At 43.6% G+C, this 21594-nt stretch overlaps 1 pseudogene; it reads right to left on the bottom strand.

Moving 5' to 3' along the window:
* Positions 1–10108: 10108 nt before the first annotated feature.
* On the bottom strand, positions 10109–10226 carry LOC123622001 (annotated as a pseudogene).
* Positions 10227–21594: the final 11368 nt, after the last annotated feature.

Here is a 21594-nt window from a genome sequence, read left to right as displayed (position 1 = left end):
GGCGGTGGCCATCCCTGGATGCCTCAAGAGGCCAAGCTGCTATGCGGCTCTCCCGGCCCAGCTCACCACCCCCCCCCCCCCGCCCCCGCGCCGTCCTGCAGCCCCGTAGCCTTCAGAGCCTTGCTCAGTATCTGCTACATACACACCAAAGACTCAATACTTTGCCACAAACACATAGACCAATGACAACAAAAATCAAAGACTCAATATGACATCTATTGAAAGCACGGAGGACACGAATGGAGGACAACGTGTGTCTTTGCAGATTCTACAAACTGCAGGAGCTGACATGAAGGCCCAGGGAAATATTCCGAAGGAGTGTGACATGGCTCAGAGTTCCTTGGCCATGAGCAGACTGGCTTAGGCTTGACAGCAGCTCTTAGATTTTCGCAGTGGAGCCAGAAAAGTAGAAAGTTCCTTCCTCGACTTTCCTACTTCATGGAGTAGTAAGTAGTCCACAGTTATATGGTGAATGGATATGATTATTCTGTGGGATCATGCAAAGAAGAAATGCTGTTGGTGTCTTTGAGAACTGGGAATTTGGGTGTGAGAGAAAGAGGTGAAATCGATAAAGTAGAGTAAAAAAACTTTCAGTTCTCAGTTTGAATTTGGATTATCAGGGTGGTAAACTCAATGTATTTTTCTTTAATTTTTTTTTTCCATGCAGAGTGCTGAGAAATAGGTGCAAACTCAACAGTAGTGCATTTCACCAGCATCTAGATCATGGTCCCCACAAACCATTGTTATTAAATTGTCCTAAGACCTACTGGAGACATAGGCTGACTTCAAGTCTGGGGCGGGAAATGGACGCTTCTTATACTGGGAAGCGTGGATGCTATGACATCCAACAGGACGAGGGTCACATCAAAAGACACAGGAACCAGAATGAGTAGACTCCCGCTTGCCAAACACAGGACAGTTTGATCACCAGTAGGTATAATAATTGCAAGATATTGAAACACCTTAAATATGCTTAAATCCACGATTAAAGCCCTAACAGTGCAAAAATAACTCGGGTCACTGAGGACAGTGGTAGGAAACAAAGGGAAATGGTGAAAACCGGGGCTGCCCCCAACTAGTTGGGATGTATGGACAGTCTTTCAAAAGACATCTCAACCAATCACCATGTATGTACTGTATTTGGACTGGATTCAAAGAAACTGAAATGAGTGTATGTGTCTCAGGGAAACGCAAACATTGAGTACTTGCTGTTATCTCTAATACAGTTAAATTTTTAGATGGAATAATGTGGCTGTGATTACATTTAAAAAGGAAAGAAAGCCTCTACCTTTGGTAGAAACATATTGACTTTTTATCAATGGAGGGATATTAGTAAGGGGATCATGAACTTAAGGTAGGAGGGGTATAAAAGAAACAAGATCTGGCCAAGGGTTGGTGATTTCTTGAGTCAGGGTAGTGAGTATGTGTTCTACTATTCTTTCTGCTTTTGTTTATATTTCAAATTTTCCATAATAAAAAGTGTCAAAAGATACCATCAACAGCATAAAAAACAAGTCGCAAACAGGACAAGGTATCTGTAGGGCATATGATTGGCAAAATATTACTATTACAGAATATCTATGTTTAATATGCTTAATACGCATTTGGCACTGTATCCTCATTATTAATCAAGGAAATACAAAATAAAAAATGAAGCAAGATATAGTTTCAAACTCATCAGATTGAGGAAACTTAAAAAACTGATCACTGTGTTGGCTGGGAGGAAAACTCTTACACACACCCTGCTGATATGGGAGGCGAAATTATAGAACCATTTGGAAAACAATGTAGTGTAAGTGGATATGAATAAACACTGGCATAATTTAGGAACAAGCATATTCTCTGAGAAACACGTACCAGAGAGAAGATAGGGCACGTGTGACCAGGAAACATCTAGAGTAATACTCACGGGAGCCCTGTGTACACGGACCTAGTCAAAGATCGGATAAAGATATTTCGATTGATTCGTGCAGTGCCATTCTATAGCAATGCTGATGAACTGCAGCTTCCTGTGTCAGCAAGGAGTATTCCCCAAACAGAAGGTTTCCCCTGGCACACAAGGTACCCAGAATGCATCCAGAATGGTTCCACATGTATTATATAAACTGTGAAATTAACAAACTACCTCAATGAGATAGTCATATTACAGAGTGCAAAAACTTTAAAAGGAAAAGCAAGCAAAATGATGACAGTTCAGATGGGATTTGTTGGGGAGAAGTGTTTTTTTGGTTCCACGCCTTCAGGAAATGATACACAGCGGCTTGCGACATATGAATAAACTCCCATTTTTATAAGGTGAGTGGTGGAGTTTTGGTACAGTTAATTCGATTTAATATAATAATGATTATAATTATTATGATCATAATTATTATTCTTTAACATATCCATTTCCCAAATTAAAAGAAAAAGAGAAAGAAACAGATTGTAAGTTGCTAGTTATAAACCCTGTTTAAATTTGATTATTTATTAATTTGGGGGAAATGATTAGTTTGGGGACTCTGTGTCCATCTATCTAGGAATATAGTATAGCTCTCCATCTATTTGGGGCATCATTTATGTTTTTACTAAGTTTTCCCTCTAAGTTGGCACCTTTTTCCCGTAGGTGCTATGTAGATTTTCTGTGACTTTGAATGTTATCCTTTTTAAAAATTGCATTCATTATTGTGTATTTGCTAGGAAATAAGAAATATCGAAATTATCGATTGAATGTTGATTTCATATAGAGCTATCTTGCTGGACTCACCTAGGATTTCTACAGGTCTCCCGTGCATAGGGGCAAACATTCTGTTTTGAGAACCGTAGGAGGTGAGGAAAAAGAAAAAGGTGATTTTCCTTTCCCATATGTTATTAGTGTTTTCCCTTGTTTTAGTATATTTTTAGAGCGTCTCTTGCAGTATTGAACAGAAGAATTTCTTATCAACACCCTGGTCTTGCTCGTTTCTTTCCAAAGAATGTTTTTACTTCTTAATCCTTAAGAATATTTTCTTAAGATTTAGACTTCTGAAAAGTGTTTCTAGATGTCTTCTCATCTGGATTCTTAAATTATTTTATCGTGAACGAATAGTCAACTGTTTAGATTCTATTCTTCTGCATATATGGATAGGATCCAATTTTTCCTTTCATAGGGTAGTGTGGTCATCTAGTTGGACAAGTTTAGAATTTGTCCTGTGGGAGACATCAGTGGGAAAGACCTTGGACTCTGGGGGATCCCCACGGGAACGAAGTGATTAAAGGGAAAAGGGGCGGGGCTGCGCCTAGGCGAGGGAACGTGAGCGTGAAATTATAAAGTGTTTTTTTTGGTTTTTTTTTTTTCTTCTCATTTCTTTGACTTCTTCGGCGGCCCCCTGGCCGGGCAGCTGCTGTGGGCTGTGGTGCTTGCTGAACCCTCGGCTCTGGGGCCGGCTGAACTCTGAACATTCTCCCCCAGCGCCTGCCACCAGCGGGCACACAGTTGCCATCTTGGGTCCCACAGAGTAGCCGCTGCGGATCCATAAGGGGCCAGGCAGGTCCCTGCGCAGCTCCCTTTTATAGTCCGCCACCCCACACCAAGAGCTGTGGCTCTGTGTGAACTCTGTGGATGGGAGACATCAGCGGGAAAGAGCTAAGACTCTTGGTCATGGAATAACAGGTTTTTTTTTTCTTTCTTTCTTTTTCTTTTTCTTTTCTTTCTTGTTTTCTCCTTTTCTTTTTCTTTTTATTCATATTGTATTTTTTAAATATTATTATTATTTATTATTATTATTATTAGTGGGTTTTTGTTTGCTTGTCTGTTTGTTTTGTGTTTTTTTTTTCTATTTCTTTCTTTCTTTTTCTTTTCTCCTTTTCAGTGGCCCTCTAGCTGGGGAGCTACTGTATACTCCTGAGTGCTCCAGGCCCCCAGCTCTGGTTCCTACCGGACCCTGAAAATTGCCCCCCAGTGACAGTGATCTGCGTGTGAGCAGCAGCAATTGTGGGGTCCAAGGTCTAACTGCTGCAGAGCCATAGGGTGCCAGGTGGCTCCCCAGGAGGCTCCATCCCCTGGTCTGTGGACCCTCTCCAGGTCCCCTTCCCAGGTGTGAACACTGAGTGCTTCCCTAGACGCAAGAGTGTGGAGCCCGGACGTTGGGAACACTGGGACAGGGTAGACATTTGCCCATGGGAGCTGCAGCAGCTGGGGCACTGAGTGAGTGAGGGCACCATCTCCTCCCCCTAGCCAGTGTCTTTCCTGTGGAAAGAGACAGAAACCACACATCTAGAGGAAGAACCAAAAGACAGGGAAAAAAGAAAAAGAGAGGGAGAGGCTTTCTGCTTGCAAATAGTGTGAATCCTGCCTGCTCACTGAAAGTCCACAACACAGTGATTTAACTTGCCAAACTGGTCTTAGGTCAAGCCAATCCTCTGGGGGTGGACCCATCCAAAGCAGTCCCCCAACTGAGATAGAAAAAAACTCTAAACAACACACAACAGTCTCCCCCTCTAGACAAAGGAAGCAACATACCTAGATTGTTTCACAGCCTAAGAACAGAGTACAAGATGTGCTGTTAACCACACTAAAGCTGTGAGAAAAGATCTAACGATAGAGCCAGATGGGAAGGGCTCAGCAGAAAAATATGGGGAGCACAAAAAACCAAACGGAAACCTCGCCCCCAAAGAGAAATACCAGCTCTTCTCCAATTGGCACAAACCAGATTCAGAATACCAACATGTTACCAGAAGAATTTCAGTTTTGGATTATAAATAAGCTGAATAATATACAAGAAAAAATAGATAACCAACACAAAGAAACCACAAAAAAAATCCAGGATTTGGAAGAAAAATTCACTAAGGAAATAGAAATATTGAAGAAAAACCAAACTGAACTCCTAGAAATGAAGGATTTATTCACGGAGCTACAAAATACAGTGGAAAGTCTCAAGAACAGGGTAGATGAAACAGAAGACAGAAACTCAGAGATTGAAGATAACTCTTTCCAATTAAATAAGATAGTGACAGAGATAGAGCAAAGAAATAAGAAAAAAGATCAGAGTCTTCAAGAAATGTGGGATTATGTGAAGAAGCCTAACGTGAGAGTTATCGGCATCCCTGAGGGGGAAGAAGATAATAAGCAAGGGCTGGATAAACTATTTGAAGACATAATAGAAGAAAATTTCCCAGGCCTTGCTAAAACTCTAGATATACAGGTTCAAGAAGCTCAAAGAACCCCTGGTAGATTCATAGCAAACAGGAAAACACCACGCCATGTAGTCATCAGACTGACCAAAATATCCATTAAAGAGACCCTTCTTCAAGCTGTAATGAGAAAGAAACAAGTAACATACAAAGGGAGGCCCATTAGAATTACGCCAGATTTCTCAACTGAAACTTTATAAGCAAGAAGAAGCTGGGGCCCCATTCTCATTCTTCTGAAACAGAATAATGCCCAGCCTAGAATCTTGTACCCAGCTAAGCTAAGCTTTCTACATGAAGGAGAAATTAAGACATTCTCAGATAAACAAGGACTGAGGGAATTCACCAAGACAAGACCACTCCTCCAAGAAGTACTCAAAAGAGAGTTACACATGGATCATCACAACAAAGACCCATGAATGTAAAACTACCCAAGAGATAAAGATCAAATTCCAGCCACCACAATGGCTCAAGAGACAAAACGTAGCAATGAAGTTCTACCCAATAAGATGAACAGAAATCTGTCCCATTTATCAGTTCTCTCACTAAATGTCAATGGCCTGAATTCCCCACTCAAGAGACATAGACTGGGCCAATGGATAAAAAAACACAAACCAAGTATCTGCTGCCTTCAGGAAACTCACTTAACCTGCAAAGATGCATTTAGACTGAAAATAAAAGGATGGAAATTGATATTTCAAGCAAACGGTAGCCAAAAGAAAGCTGGTGTGGCAGTTTTAATTTCGAATAACTTAGTCTTTAAACCAAAAAAAGTAATAAAAGACAAAGACGGTTACTACATACTGGTGAAAGGCACAATTCAACAAGAAGACATAACCATACTTAATATATATGCACCCAACCTAGGCACACCCAGATTCATAAAGCAAACCCTACTTGATCTGAACCAAATGTTAGACAACAATACTTTAATAGTTGGAGACTTTAACACCCCACTGACAGCACAGGACAGATCCTCCAAGCAGAAAATAAGCAAAGAAATAGCAGACTTAAACAGAATGCTAGAACAAATGGGCCTGACTGACATCTACAGGACATTCTACCCCAAATCCACTGAATATACATTCTTCTCATCGGCTCACGGGACATTCTCTAAGATTGACCATATCCTAGGACATAAAGCATGTCTTAAAAAATTTAAAAAAATAGAAATAATACCATGTATCTTCTCAGATCATGCTGGAATAAAAGTAATAGTGAACCCTAATAGGAACTATCATTCCTACTCAAAGTCATGGAAGCTAAACAACCTTCTCCTGAATAACAATTTTGTAAAGGAAGAAATCAAGTCAGAAATCAAAACATTCCTTGAATTAAATGACAAATGTGACACAACTTATCAAAATCTATGGGATGAGCTAAAGCAGTCCTGAGAGGAAAATTCATTTCCATAAATGCCTATTTGAAAAAGACAGAAAACTTACAAATAGACAACCTAATGTATAGACTCAAAGAGCTGGAGAAAGAAGAACAGACTGACCTCAAACCCAGCAGAAGGCGAGAAATTATTAAGATCAAATCAGAATTAAATGAAAAGGACAACAAAAATACTATAAGGGAAATTAATAAAACAAAAAGTTGGTTCTTTGAAAAGATAAATAAAATAGACACACCGCTGGCTAGACTAACCAAGAGCAGAAAAGAAAAATCTCTAATAACTTCCCTCAGGAACATGAAAGGAGAAATCACGACCGATGCCACAGAGATACATGACATCATCTTTGAATTTTACAAAAATCTTTATGCACACAAATTGGAAAATGAGGAGGAAATGGACAAATTTTTAGAAACACACAGCCTTCCCAAGCTCAATCAAGAAGAAATAGAATTCTTGAATAGACCAATATCAAGAACTTAAATTGAAACAGCAATAAAAAACCTTCCCAAAAAGAAAAGCCCTGGTCCATTTGGGTTCACACCTGAATTTTACCACACATACAAAGATGAACTATTGCCCATCCTACATAAACTATTCTTCAATATTGAGAAGGATGGAATTCTCCCCAACACATTTTACTAAGCCAATATAACATTGATACCAAAACCAGGAAAGGATGCAACAAAAAAAGAAAACTACAGACCAATTTCTCTCATGAACATAAATACACAAATTCTCAATAAAATCCTAGCAAATCGTATCCAAGTGCTTATTAAAAAAATAATTCATCACGACCAAGTAGGCTTCACCCCAGAGATGCAAGGGTTGTTCAATATACGAAAATCTATAAACGTAATTCACCACATAAATAGAAGCAAAAATAAAGACCATATGATCCTCTCAATAGATGCAGAAAAAGCATTTGACAAAATTCAACACCCTTTTATGATAAGAAGACTTAACAAAATAGGCATAAACGGGACCTACCTAAAAATGATACAAGCCATATATGACAAACCCACAGCCAACATCATACTGAATGGGGAAAACTTGAAAGCATTCCCACTCAGAACTGGAACCAGACAAGGCTGCCCACTGTCCCCATTACTTTTCAACATAGTATTGGAAGTCCTTGCGAGAGCTATCAGGCAAGAGAGCAGAATCAAGGGTGTCCAAATAGGGACAGAAGAGATCAAACTCTCACTCTTCGCTGATGACATGGTGTTGTATCTGGAAAACCCCAATGACTCAACCAAGAGACTCCTGGAATTGTTCAATGAATTCAGTAAAGTCTCAGTTTACAAAATCAATACACACAAATCAGAGGCATTCATATATGCCAATAACATTCAATCGGAGAACCAAATTAAGGACTCAATACCTTTCAAAATAGCAACAAAGATAATAAAATATCTAGGAATTATATTTAACTAAAGAGGTAAAGGACCTCTATAAAGAGAACTATGAAAAACTAAGGAAGGAAATTGCAGAACACGTAAATAGGTGGAAATCCATACCATGCTCATGGATTGGAAGAATCAACATTGTTACAATGTCTATACTACACAAAGTAATCTATGGATTCAATACAATTCCTATTAAATTACCAACATCATGTTTCACAGATTTAGAAAAAATAATTATACACTTTGTATGGAATCAGAGAAGACCTCGTATAGCAAAACCAATTTTAAGCAATAAAAACAAAATGGGAGGTATTTATTTGCCAGACTTCAAACTATACTACAAAGCTGTTGTTCTTAAAACTGCCTGGTATTGGCACAAGGGCAGGGACACAGACCAGTGGAACAGAACAGAAAACCCAAATATAAAACCATCCTCATATAGCCATCTAATCTTTGACAAAATAGACAAAAACATACTCTGGGGACAAGAATCCCCATTCAATAAATGGTGCTGGGAAAACTGGATAGCCACATGTAGAAGACTGAAACAGGACCCACAGATTTCACCTCTCACAAAAATCAAATCACGGTGGATAACAGAATTAAACCTTAAATGGGAAACGATTAGAATTCTAGAAGAAAATGTAGGAAAGACTCTTACAGACATTGGTCTAGGCAAAGAATTTATGAAGAAAACCCCTAAGGTAATCACAGCAACAACAAAAATAAACGAATGGGACCTGATTAAATTAAAAAGCTTCTGCACAGCCAAAGAAACAGTCACGAAAATAAACAGACAGCCTACAGAATGGGAAAAAATTTTCGCATACTACACATCAGATAAAAGACTGATAACAAGAATCTATTTAGAACTCAGGAAAATCAGCAAGAAAAAATCAAACAATCCTTTCAAAAAGTGGGCAAATGACATGAATAGAAATTTTTCAAAAGAAGATATAAGAATGGCTAAAAAACGTATGAAAAAATGCTCAACATTCCTAATCATCAGGGAAATGCAAATCAAAGCCACAATGAGATACCACTTAACTCCGGTGAGAATGGCCTTTATCAAAAAATCCCAAAACAACACATGTTGGCATGGATGTGGAGAGACAGGAACTCTCATACACTGCTGGTGGGAATGCAAACTAGTGCAACCCCTGTGGAAAGCAATATGGAGATACCTTAAACAGATTCAAGTAGACCTACCATTTGATCCAGCAATCCCATTATTGGGCATATACCCAGAAGAACAAAAGTCATTCTTTAACAAAGACACCTGTACCTGAATGTTTATAGCAGCACAATTCACAATTGCAAAGATGTGGAAACAACTCAAGTGCCCATCCATCCACGAATGGATTAGTAAACTGTGGTATATGTATACAATGGAGTACTACTCAGCTATAAGAAATAACGTTGATACAACATCTCTTCGGTTCTCCTGGTGGGAGTTGGAACCCATTATATTCAGTGAAGTATCCAAAGAATGGAAGGACAGGCCTCACATGTACTCACCAGAAAACTGGTTTCCCTGATCATCACCAAAATGCACATCGGAGAAGGATACCAATTGGATATCAGACTGAGACGGGGGGAGGGTAGGGGATGGATGTATGCCTACATGATAAGTGCGTTGTGCACCGTCTGGGGAATGGTAATGCTTGAAGGTGCTGACCCAGGGAGGTGGGGGGGAGGGGATGGAGGTATGACTACATGGTGTATGCCAGGCGCACCGTCTGGAGAATGGACAGGCCTGAGGCTCTGACTCAGGGGGATGGGCGGGACAGGGACAATGTATATGACCTGAGTTTTTGTACCCCCACGAAGAGCTGAAATAAATTAAAAAAAAAAAAAAAAGAATCTGGAGACCAATGGCCAACAGGGGAAAAAAAAAAAAAAAAGAAAAGAAAAAAATAATTTGTCCTGAATTCAGAGCCGGTCCGTCAGAAGTTGCAGAGGCCCGGACCCACGGGAGGTGTCTGAGGGGCGACAGGCTCGGGGACTGAGCCTCCACATCTCAAATCTGACCCTCTCTCCAGGGGCCACGGGGCAGAGTCCGGGCTGGCGGGGGGGCGGGAGCCAGGGCGGGAACGGAGTGCGTAGGGGCCCCCCCTTCCCAGCCCAGGTGGGCGGGACAAAAAGAGGCAAAGCAAAAAGCCTACGGCACCCGGTATTCCCAGGCGGTCTCCCATCCAAGCACTAACCGGCCCGACCCTGCTCAGCTTCCGAGATCAGAGGGATTTGGGCGCGTTCAGGGTGGTATGGCCCTGGAGGAAGGCGGTCATCCCTGGCTGCCCCAAGAGGCCCAGCGCCCCGTCCCCCACCCCTGCCACCCCCGCCGCAGTCCTACAGCCCCGTAGCCTTCAAATCCTCGCTTAGGAGCTGCTACATGTCACAGACTCAATACTTTGCCACAAAGACACCTACAAATGACAACAAAAATTAAAGACTCAATATGGCATCTATTGAAAGCACGGAGGACACAAACCTAGGACAATGTGTGACTTAGCATATTTTGCAAACTGCAGATGCTGACGTGAAGGCCCAGGGAAATATTTTAAAGGAGTGTGACTTGGCTGAGCGCTCCTTGGACATGAGCAGACTGGCTTCGGCTGACAGCAGCTCTTAGATTTTCACAGTGGAGCCAGAAAAGTAGAAAGTTCCTTCCTCCCCTTTCGTCCTTCCTGCGGTAGTAAGTAGTCCATGGTTCTATTGGGAATGGATACGATTATTCTGTGGGATCATGCCGAAAAGAAATGATGTCGGGGTCTTCGAGAATGGGGAATTTGGATGTGAGAGAAAGAGGTAAAATCAGTAAAGTAGAGTAACAAAACTCTCAGTTCTCCGTTTGAATTTGGATTATCAGTGGAAACTCAATGTATTTTTCTTTAATAAGATTTTGTTTTGGTTTGTTTTTCGTTTTTCCATGGAAAATGGTGAGAAATTGGTAAAAACCCAATAGTAGTGAATTTCACTAGCATCTAGATCGTGCTCTCAAGAAACCATTGTTATGGCATTGTCCTAAGACTTCTTGGACACACAGCTGACTTCAAGTCTGGGGCGGGAAATGGAGACTTCTTATGCTAGGAAGCTGGATGCTATGATAATCCAACATGACGACGTTCAAGTCAAAAGACACAGGAACCAGAATGAGTAGACTCCCCCGTGCCAAACACAGTACAGTGTGATCACCGGTAAGTATAATATCCACAAGATATTGAAACACATTAAGTATGTTTAAATCCATCATTAAATCCATAACAATGCCAAAAGAACTCAGGTCACTGTGGAGAGCAGTAGGAAACAAAGCGAAATGGTGATAGCCTACCGGGGCTGCCCCCAACTAGTTGGGATGTATGGACACTGTTTCAAAAGACATCTCAACCAACCTCAATGTATGTACTGTATTTGACTAGATTCACACAGACTGAAGTGAGTCCATGTATCTCAGGAAAACGCCGACATCGAGTACTTGCTGTTCTATCTAATATGGTTAAATTTTCAGATGGAATGATGTTGCCGTGATTATATCAAAAGAGGAAAGTCTCTACGTTCGTTTGATAGCAACACATTCACTTTTTGCTGATGAAGGGATATTACAAAGGGGATAATGAACTAACTGATGGTAGAAGGGGTAGCGGGTCTAAAAGAAATGAGATCTGGCCAAGAGTTGATGGTTTTTGAGTCAGGGCAATGAGTGTATGTTATGCTGTTCTTTCTGTTTTTGTACATGTTTCAAATTTCCCATAACAAAAAGTTTCCAAAGCTACCATAAACAGGGTAAAAAACAAGTTGCAAACAGGACAAGGTGTCTGTAGCACATATAATTGGCACACTGTTAATATTACAGAATATCTGTGTTTGTGTTTTGTATGGTTAATATGCATCTGACACTATATCCTCATTACTGATCAAGAAGATACAAAATAAGAAATAAAGCAAGATACAATTTCAAACTCACCAGATTGAGGAAACTTACAAAACCAATAACTCTGTTGATTAGGATGAGAACTCTTACACACACACTGCCCATACGGCAGGCGGGTTTTTAGAACCATTTGGAAAACACGTTAGCATAAATTGATACGAATAATCACAGGCATAATTTAGGAACAAGCATATTCTCTGAGTAGCATGTGCCATAGAAAAGAGAGGGCACAGAAGATAGTGACCAGGAAACACCTAGAGTGATCCTCACAGGAGCCTCATTTACGTGTGTACCTAGTCAAAGACTGGATAAAGATATTTTGACTTATTCATGCAATGTCATTATATAGGAGTGCTGATGAACTCCAGCTTCGCATGTAAACAAGAATTATTCTCCAAACAGAAGGTTTCCCCTGGAACACAAGTTACCCAGAATGAAGCCAGAATGGTCCCACATATATTACATAAACTGTGAAATTAACAAAATATCTCAGTGAGATAGTCATATAACAGAGAGCAAAAACTTTAAAAGGAAAAGCAAAGAAAATGATGGCACTCGAGGTGGGATTTGTTTGGGAGAAGTGTTTTTGGTTCGATACCTTCAGACAAAGATACACAGCGGCTTCCGACATTGGAATAAACTCCAATGTTTATAAGGTGAGTGGTAGAGTTTTGGTACAGTTAATTCTACTTAATATAATAGTAATAATGTTTATTCTTTAACATATCCATTTCCCAAATTAAAAGAAAAAGAGAAACAAACAGATTGTAAATTTCTAATTATAACCCTGTTTAAATTTGATTATTTATTAATTTGGGGGGAATAATTATTTTGGGGATTCTGTGTCCATCTTTCTAGGAATATAGTCTAACTCTCCATCGATTTGAGCCATCATTTATGTTTTTACTAAGTTTTCCATCTCAGTCGGCACCTATTTCCCCTAGGTGCTATGTAGATTTTCTGTGACTTTGAATGTTAATCCTTTTTTAATAATTGCATTTCTTATTGTGTATTTGCTACGAAATAAGAAGTATTCAACCTATCGATGGAATGTTGATTTCATATAGAGCTATCTTGCTGAACTCACCTAGGATTTCTACAGGTCTCCCGTGCATGCAGGCAAACATTCTATTTTGAGAACCATAGGAGGTGAAGAAAATGAAAAAAGTGATTTTCCTTTCCAAAATACTCTTGTTTTTTTACCTTATTTTAGTACATTTTTAGAGTGTTTCTTGCAGTATCGAATAGAAGCATTTCATATCAACATCCTGGTCTTTCCCGGGACTTTCCAAAGAATGTTTTCACTTCTTAATCCTTAAGAATATTTTCTAAAGACTTAGACTTTTGAAAAGTGTTTCTATATGTCCACTCATCTGGATTCTGAAATTCTTTTATCATGAATGAATATCAAACATTTTAGATTCCATTCTTCTGCATATATGGTTATGATCAAATTGTTCCCTTCGTAGGGTAACGTGGTCATCTACTTGGACAACTTTAGAATTTGTCCTGAATTTAGAGTTGGTCCGTTGGAAGTTCCGGAGGCCCAGGCCTGGGACAGGCGTCTGAGGGGCGACAGCCTCGGGGACTGGGCCTCAACATGTAAAATCTGACCTTCTCTCCAGGGGCCACGGGGCAGGGTCTCGGCTGGCCGGGGCCAGGGGTGGGAGCTGGGGCGGGTTCGGAGGGCAGAGGGCCACCCCTTTCCCAGCCCAGGGGGGCGGTACTCGGTATTCCTGGGCGGTCTCCCATCCAAATACTAACCAGGCCTGACCCTGATTAGCTTCTTATATCAGAGGAGATCGGGCGCGTTCAGGGTGTTGTGCCCATAGATGACGGTGGCCATCCCTGGATGCTACGTGCTGGCCCAGGCCCAGTGTCCCCCACCACCCAGCCCTGGTTCGAGGCTCTAATCACCACCAACAGCATCACACAAATGGACATTTGAAGCCTGGCTCTGATAAGTTCCGCAAAGGAAGAGTGTGTGGTGCTGTAGAAGCCTATGATAAGGAGAGCTGGGATTTACCAAGCGTTTTCTGTGTGGTCACATTCTAAGCATTGGACACGTGTAAATTCTGATAACCTCACAAGAACTGGTGTGGCATAGACTTTCATCGTCCCCATTTACTGAGGAGGTGACTGAGGCATTGTGAGGTCGCCTCAGCTCCCCGAGGTCCTGTGGCTAGTCAGTGGTGGAGCCGGGATTTGAATACAGACAATGGGGCTCAGACCCAAGCTCTGTGGATAGTAAAAAAAAGGGGGGGTTGTCTCTTCTGCAGGGAGAACTTGGCTTTGGCTGTGTCTGTGGAGTAGATTTTCTATAGATTCCGAATAAATTTTGTTTTCACTTTATACTTTGGGCTTACTCCTGAAAATTCTTTCTCGCGTGAAGCCAAGGACCCACCCGGACCTCGGCTGCGTTGGGTGACTGCCAGCGTTGGGAGTCACTTTCCTGTGTCATCTGGTGACCCAGATGGGACAAAGGGAGACCCCCCCCGAGACCCCAAATTAAGACTGTGCAGCACTATGTGGACCCTGGAGGATGGGTAAGTCTCCCTTTGTCTGGTTTGGTTTCTTTTCGGTTTTCTTGCCTTCCAAGGCATTAGACCCATTCATTCCATCTCTCTCTTCACTGTCTTCTTTTGCCTTTCTTCCCTTATCTCTGGGGAGAGGTTTCTATTCTGTGCAAGGCGGGTCCTTTTCCCTGTTTATTTTGAAATTCTTTTCTTTCTTTTTCTCTTTTTCTTTCTTTCTTTCTCTCTCTCTCTCTCTCTCTCTCTCTCTCTCTTTCTTTCTTTCTTTCTTTCTAGACAGAGTCTCGCTCTGTTGCCCGGGCTAGATTGCCATGACATCAGCCTAGCTCACAGCAACCTTAACCTCCTGGGCTCAAGCGATCCTCCTGCCTCAGCCTTCCGAGTAGCTGGGACTACCGGCATGCGCCACGATGCCCGGCTAATTTTTCTATATATATTTTTAGCTGTCCATATAATTTCTTTCTACTGTTAGTAGAGACAGGGTCTCACTCTTGCTTAGGCTGGTCTCAAACTCCTGACCTCAAGTGATCCTCCCACCTCGGCCTCCCAGAGTGCTAGGATTACAGGCATGAGCCACTGCACCCAGCCTGAAATTCTTTGCTTTTGTTAAACTGAGGTCCTTTATTGTGGCGACTCTAGGACACCAGAGAGGTATCGTGTTGGTGATCCCAAGCTGAAGGGCTGAAAATAGACCCCTTGGGAAAACCTGTCCTTTTGTCTGAGGCCTCTTCTTGCTGGTGTTCAGGCTGCTTGTCTTGCTGTTAACCTTTATTTTTTCCTTTGCCCAAACCCTAAGCATTTCTTTGAGTCAGATTAGAATGTTACTTTTGTTCTCCAGCTGAAGCCTGTTCTGTGCTTTGTGTGTTGCTGTGTGGCTTATATTGGAGGCTACAGTCTCTGTTCTTTTGCATGGATCTCTTTTCTCCCCTAGCCTGTGTGCTGAACCAGACATGACAGCATGGTGTGGCCACCATCACTTTGGACCAAGCCTGTATTTGACATAAAGACTCATTAATAATTTACATGTTAAGCTACCTATAAGCTTCCTTTCCTGTCATTATCAGAACTAAGCAGTTGGAAACATTCAGCTAGGATTAAACCTGTGCCTCATGATCCCCCACAGATTGGCACAGAGGAGCCAGTGTACCCCTGCAAGCCTGCAGACCAGCCATCCCCAAGCTCTTTGGCATCAGTGACCAGTTTCATGGAAGTTTCCATACACTCTGGAAGACAGCAAGAAAGCTATGTAACACCCTCATTCAAATGACTAATAGACACATGCTTGTTCTTCTTTTCTTATCACTGTTGGTATTTTCCTAATAATCTGACTTGTCATCATTACTTTGCTTACTTCCTAGTGGCTGGAATCAGGTCACTTTTCTTAGTCGTTAAACCAAATTTGCATTTTGCCTTAGCTGTTCACCATGTTTTCATTATACTTCCTCCTCTCCCTGGAAAAAAAACCTTTTCTGTCCATCTTGGATATAGGAAAATAACCAGGTTGTGTTTTGGCTGAGCAGGGAGTGATAACTGCTGCTGCAGACACGTCTTGTTGCATCTACATTAATGTTTCAGGGGACGTAGAACATCAATATGATATCAACAACCCCGCTACACAGACCAGCTGGGGTTCTATTAAGGGATGTTTGCCCAGTATCATTTGGTTCTTATTAGCTATCTTCCTTCTTTTTTTTTTTGGTTTTTTTTGTTGTTGGTTTTTTTTTTTTTTTTTTTTTTTGAGACAGTCTGGCTCTGTCACCCTGACTAGAGTACCATGGTATCAGCCTAGCTCACAGCAACCTCAAACTCCTGGGCTCAAGCGATCCTCCTGCCTCAGCCTCCCTAGTAGCCGGGACTACAGGCATGCACCACCATGCCCGGCTAATTTTTTCTATATATTTTTAGTTGGCCAGCTAATTTGTTTCTATTTTTAGTAGAGACAGGATCTCGCTCTTGCTCAGGCTGGTCTCAAACTCCTGACCTCCAGTGATCCTCATGCCTTGGCCTCACAGAGTGCTAGGATGACAGGCGTGAGCCACCACGCCCGGCCTGTATCTTCCAGGTTACAGTAACTGCAGTCCAAGTTCATGCCGACGCAAGGCTTCCAACTCCTCACCAGCTGATCCCAAACATGGAAGTGTCCTGCCCCTGTGCCCCCTAGACTGTTCTTAGAGATTTTTACTTCTCCAATGCTGGGCAGGGCCTATGCCCATAAGCTCAGCAGGAAGAAGCTGCAGAAGATTCAGAACTTCATCCTTCTACAACCTCTTCAGATTAAGGAGGGGGATTATCTCTGAGGGAGGACTGCATACACACCGCATATGACACTAGGTACTGCGTACACACTGCCTATGACACTAGGTACTGCTACACACTGTATGAGACAGTGGGGTACTGTACGCATACAGCATAGAACACCAGGTACTACAGACACACTGTATATAACACTGGTTATGTGCACTGGGTACATAGCACAAGTGACAAGGATACTGTATACACACCAAATATGACAACAGTTATTACACATACAATGTATATGATAGTCTGTCCTGCATACACACTGTATATGACACTGGGAACACAGCACAAGTGACAAGGATACTGTATACACACCAAATATGACAACAGTTATTACACACACAATGTATATGATAGTCTGTCCTGCATACACACTGTATATGACACTGGGAACTGGGTACACAGCACAAGTGACAAGGATACTGTATACACACTGCATAGAACACCAGATACTATGTACACATTGTATGTGATGCCAGATACTACGCATATAATGTACATGACACTGAGTCCTGTGTCCCTAGCATGACAAAGACACTACATACACAACAGTCCTATGTATATACTATATACTGTACATTGCATACTGCGTACTCAGCATGACAAGGATACTATCTACACTCTATATGACACCTGGTACTATGTACATACCGCATGACTCCAAGTACTATGTATACACTGTATTTATGACACTGAGTACTGTATGCACAGCATAAGTGACAAGAATACTCCCTACACACCATGTATGACATGCAGTACTATGTATGCACCATTGTATGTGACACCAAGTACTTCGTATACACTATATGAGACAACAGGTAGCACTTACGTACACAGTGTGACAAGGATAGTGGGTACACACAGCATATGACACTAGGTACTATGTACACACTGTATATGGCATTGGGTACTGTGTGCACATTGCATATGACACTTGGTACTGCATACACAGCTTAAGTGACAAGGATCCCATGTACACACAGCGTGACTCTGAGTACATGCCACAAACAACCCCATATAGGATGCTGAGTACCGGGTATGCACCGTGCAAAAAGCCTGGTGCTGTGCACACAGCAAAGCGCACACACACCGCAAAGCACACACACACACACACACACCACAAAGCGCACACAGTGAAAAGCACACACACCCCAAAGTACACACACTGCAAAGCACACACACATCGCAAAGCACACATACAACACAAAGCACACACACCGCAAAGCACACACACACCGCAAAGCACACACACCGCAAAGCACACACACACTGCAAAGCGCACACACTGCAAAGCACACACACCGCAAAGCGCACACACACCGCAAAGCACACACACTGAAAAGCACACACACTGCAAAGTGCACACACTGCAAAGTGCACACACACAGCAAAGCACACACACACACACACACACTGCAAAGCGCACACACTGCAAAGCACACACACACCGCAGAGCACACACACACACTGCAAACCGCACACACCACAAAGCGCACACACCGGAAAGCACACACACCCGGCAAAGCACACACACACCGCAAAGCACACACACACTGCAAAGCGCACACACCGCAAAGCACACACACCGCAAAGCGCACACACAGCCTGGCTCTGAAGAAAAGTGCAAGGGAAGACAGAGCAAAGGACAGTGCGCGGCCCCGTCGCCCCAAAGGAGCCCCCTCATCCCAGCGCGGCCCCGCAGCTTCTCCCCGGAGCTCGGCGGGAGGAAGGCGGCAGACCCCACGGGACAGTCCTGGAGGCCCGCGAGGACCTGTTGAGGCAGTGGCGGCCTCGTTCCCGGGGTCGCCTGCAGCCCCCGCTGGGCACGAACAGACCCCTACCTGGCCTCGGCCCCACCCTGCGCGGTTGCCCCGCAAGGAAGGCGGCCAGGCCCCCTCCGGCCACTGAGGGCGGCGGGCAGTGACTCGCACTGGTCCCAAACGGGGGCAGTTTGTCCTCTGCCGGCAGGGGCAGCGCCCCCCAGTATTTTCGCACGTTGGTTTTGCAGAGCCGCGGTCCAGACCAGAGCAGAAAAATCTTCGCAGGTGGCTCTGCCCGCCCTGCCCACCGCGCAAACTCTCTTCTCCCGCCAAACGTGCAAAATCCAAATAGGCGGCCTCCTTCCCGTGCTTTGGCGCCCACACGCCGGGCCAATCACGGTGTCGCCCTGTTCGTGCTGACCAATAGGAGAGTGCCTCGTCAGGCGGTGGGCGGGCCACCAGCAGACGTTACCCAATGGGCGCCGGGGCAGCGTTCCCGGCGTCATTAGCCCTGAGGTGGCTGTGGAGAGGAGACGGCTCTCCTGTGGTGGCCGCGGCGCTGTTCCCCGAGGCGACGGGCGAGGACGCGGGACGGTGAGCTGGGCAGCGAGGCGGGGCAGGGCGCGGCTGCTGGGCTTGAGCAGATCGGGGACGGTGAACCCCTGTGAGGCTGGGTACGGCCCCGAGGCCCGTCCGGCTGAGGCACGCGGGACGCCAAAGGGCGGTGGGGCCGAGGCCGGAGAGGTGCCGAGGGGACGCGGCCTTGCGCGCTCCCCAGGCGGCCCCGCGTGCTCAAACCTTCACGCCCCTTCCAAGACGGCTCTTCCGGCTCGGCCTCGCGGGTGTCCAGCGACCGGCACCCCAAAACCTTGTCCAGCTACTCCCGAGACCGCCTTTCCGAGGCAGCTGCTTCCCCAGGGAGGGGTGGAGACCCGCTCCTGTGTGCGCGCGCCACGCTGGCTCGGGTGCGGCGGCCCAGACCGGCCAGCGGGAGGAGGGAGGTCGCTCCGTGACCCCAGTGGGGGCCGCAGGGCCGGACCGGGGAAGTCCCTGAGCCCCCGTGTAGGGCCAGGAAGGTTTCCCTAAAAAGTGGGTGTTTGCGATGAGGTCTGAAGGTTGGGCGGGAGCTAAAGGCTGGGCAGGGGGCGCGGCCGGCGGGAGAGCGCACGTGGCCGACCTGTTTAAGGAAAGGGAAAGGCCGGTGCATCTGGGAGACCAAAGCGCCCAGCTTGACGCAGGGTCCAGACCGCTGTGGGGCCTTAAGAGATGTACTGAGATTTTAATCTATCTGGAAACAGTGACAGTCCTTTTCTGAGTTTCAAGCAGTAGGGTGAAGCAGTCAGATGAACACTTTGGAAAGAGTATTTTGGCCGAATGGGAGATTATTGCCATGATAGCTTTGAGAGTCAGGGGTTATAAAGTTGACAAGACCGGGTGAGGAGGAGGGGTGTGGCAAGGGAGCGTTCTAGAAGTTCTGGCTCAGTTCAGATGGTGCAATGCATTGAGATTGAGAATATTGGAGGAACTAGTTTGGTAAATGAGAACTCCAAGAACAGAATAAAAATGGGTAAATGCCTGCAAGTGGAACTTCTGGGTCATGCTGTATTTAACTTTATGAGGGACTTGCCAGGCTGTTTTTCAAAGTGGCCACAATATTTTACATTTCCACCAGCAATGGATGGGAGTTTTGATTTCTCCATATCCTTGCCAACACTTATTATCCGTTATTTTATTTATTTATTATTTTTTTTTTGAGATGGAGTCTCACTCTGTTGCCAGGGCTAGAGTGTCGTGGTGTCAACCTAGCTCACAGCAACCTCAGACTCCTGGGCCCAAGCGATCCTCCTGCCTCAGCCTCCTGAGTAGCTGGGACTACAGGCATGTGCCACCATGCCAGGCTAATTTTTTCTATATAATTTTACTTGTCCATATAATTTCTTTCTATTTTTTTTTTAGGGACGGGGGTCTCACTCTTGCTCAAGCTGGTCTTGAACTCCTGACCTCGAGCGATCCTCCCACCTTGGCCTTCCAGAGTGCTAGGATTACAGGTGTGAGCCACCTTGCCCGGCCTATCCATTATTATTATTGCCATCCTAGTGGGTGTGAAGTGGTATCTTGTTTTGCTTTGCATATCCCTTATAACTGTGATATATATTGAGCATCTTTTCATGTGTTTCTTGGCCATTTGTACATCTTTGGAGAAATGTTTATTTAAGAGCAAGACCCTGTCTCCAAAAAAATTTTTTTTTAATTACATAAATGTAGACCTGTCGTCCCAGCTACTCGGGAGGCTGAGGCAAGAGGATCACTTAAGCTCAAGAGTTTGAGGTTGCTGTGAGCTGTGATGACACCACTGCACTCTAGCCTGGGTGACAACCAGATCCTGTCTCAAAAAGTAAATAAATGCATACATACATACATATGTACATTGGCAGTTGAATACTTCCAGTTTAGCTAATTACTGAGCTTCACGTCTGTGTATCTTTTCCATTCTTATGTATTATAGGCACCTAGAACTTATGTATAAAAATGAACTCATCATCTCCATTGCTTCTCACCACAAAGCAAAATAACTTTAAAAGCAGAAAACTATTTCTCTACGTAGGTTCCTAGTTCAGTGAATATAAATCAATGATTATAATTTCATTTTTATATAAAAGACATATCTAGTTGTTCTATATCAATCCTCTCCTTACCCTTTCGTCAAAATCAATACTAAAGGAGTCCTTCGTCCTGCGGCTAACTCTCACTTGCTCATCTTTCAGATCTCAGTTTAAATGACATTTTCAAAGGCCTTCACTAATTCTTAGACTGTGGAATTTGTGTTTTTATTGAACTCCCCAAGTGACTCTTGCATCAGGCAAGTTTTGAGAAAGGTACTCTATAATAAGATTTATATGGTCCCTTCCCCTCCTCCCACCCTACTTTTGGAAATTGTGTGCCTATTATACTTCATAGAGGCAGAGACAGATCACCTGTATGTCCTCAACATTTAGCAAATGACTTGGCAAATAGAGGTTCAGTCATTATTGAATAATATATCAAAGAATGATTGCCCAGAGAAATGCATTCATTCCTGAAAATGGAAATGTACTTGCTTGGTAATAGGGTAAGTGTATGT

This window comes from Lemur catta, chromosome 16 (genome assembly GCF_020740605.2).
Source record: "Lemur catta isolate mLemCat1 chromosome 16, mLemCat1.pri, whole genome shotgun sequence".
NCBI lineage: Eukaryota > Metazoa > Chordata > Mammalia > Primates > Lemuridae > Lemur > Lemur catta.
Note: the sequence above shows the minus strand (reverse complement) of the source record. Positions and strands in the feature narration are given on the sequence as shown.